At 44.3% G+C, this 1,260-nt stretch overlaps 1 protein-coding gene across 1 annotated transcript in view; it reads right to left on the reverse strand.

Annotated features, from left to right (window-relative positions):
- The window catches only part of DLGAP1 (DLG associated protein 1), a 719,594-nt gene that overhangs the window by 581,735 nt on the left and 136,599 nt on the right, over positions 1-1,260 (reverse strand). The window lies entirely within an intron of this gene.

A 1,260-nucleotide genomic window follows, 5' to 3' on the forward strand; every position in this document is an offset into this window, starting at 1 on the left:
GGGGCTGTGGGTCCTGTGGGGGGCCCACACCCCTCGACCAGGTTCCCACCCCGTACAACCCCCATGAATCTACATCTCCCCCCCCAGACCCCTCCCACCCCAGTCCCTACTTACCGAGGACAGCGCCTGGGTCACAGCCTTATGCCGCTCCTGCTTGCCCCACATGCAAAAGCAGTGTGCTAGGGCAGCAGGGGGTACCATAGAGATGCTCTGGCCAGATGCCAGGGTGTCTCTGGAGGTCCGAGGCCCAGCCTGCCTCAGGGCACGGTGGGGAACTGTGCCCTACACTGTTTTTCTCTGGGGTGTTTTTATTTGATCCCTGGAAATCCAAGCATCAAATTTTGAGCCCGCACTGCAAATATGCAGCGCGGGGAACATTTTTTCATTGTTATCCTGCCTTGAGGCGTCTCAAACTGGTAAAATGGTTTGAGACGTCACAAGAGGCACACATACACACTCATCTGGACACCCCCGGTGAATTTAAATACAATCCTATTTCACTGGACACACATTCATGAAAATCCAATAATGCATAAAGTAGGCGGGTCCTTCTCCTTATCACCCTTTTTTGTGACTTAAAGTCTTAACTCGAAGACATGCTACAAAAGTAACAGTTTTTCAGGCCATGGTAGCTAAGTTTTACCTCAGGTTAATAACCTGCAAGGTACCTTGCCTTCACAGACATTTTAATTCATGTTAGCTAATTTAGGTTAGTGAACCCAAGTAAAAAATTCACTTATATTTTGAGGAGCTGAGCTGTTGAACTAATGGAAATGTTTAATTACGAGCACGATCCTTAACATAAGAGCAGCTCCTTTGCTGCAGAACAAGATCTATCTAAAGAAAACCCTGTACTGTTTAAAATTCTGTCTTTAAGAAACACTGAGAAATGAATACAAAAACCCCACTGAGTTGTACATCAATTAAGGTTTGTCTAAACATAATGTAAGGCACAACTTTAAAATAAATGAAAAATGAGGTTTCCAACAGCACATAATAGTTCAACTCTACAACCACCATATTTCAAACTACTTGTACTGTCACCTTAATCCTGCTCCAGAAGGGATACCAGCCTTCCAGCATTACTTTCCTCAAATCTCAGTGTAGATTCAGATCTATGCAGAAGAAAAGATGCAAGGAAATAAGAGACAGGAAGGAAAGAAAGAGAGAGAGGGAGAGAGAGAGAGACTGTTCTAATATGTTGCAGTGGAAATTCAGGAAACTAGGAATAGTGGTGCTAGAAGACAAACATCTTAATAG

Source organism: Alligator sinensis, unplaced genomic scaffold (genome assembly GCF_000455745.1).
Source record: "Alligator sinensis unplaced genomic scaffold, ASM45574v1 scaffold168_1, whole genome shotgun sequence".
Taxonomy (NCBI): Eukaryota; Metazoa; Chordata; order Crocodylia; family Alligatoridae; genus Alligator; species Alligator sinensis.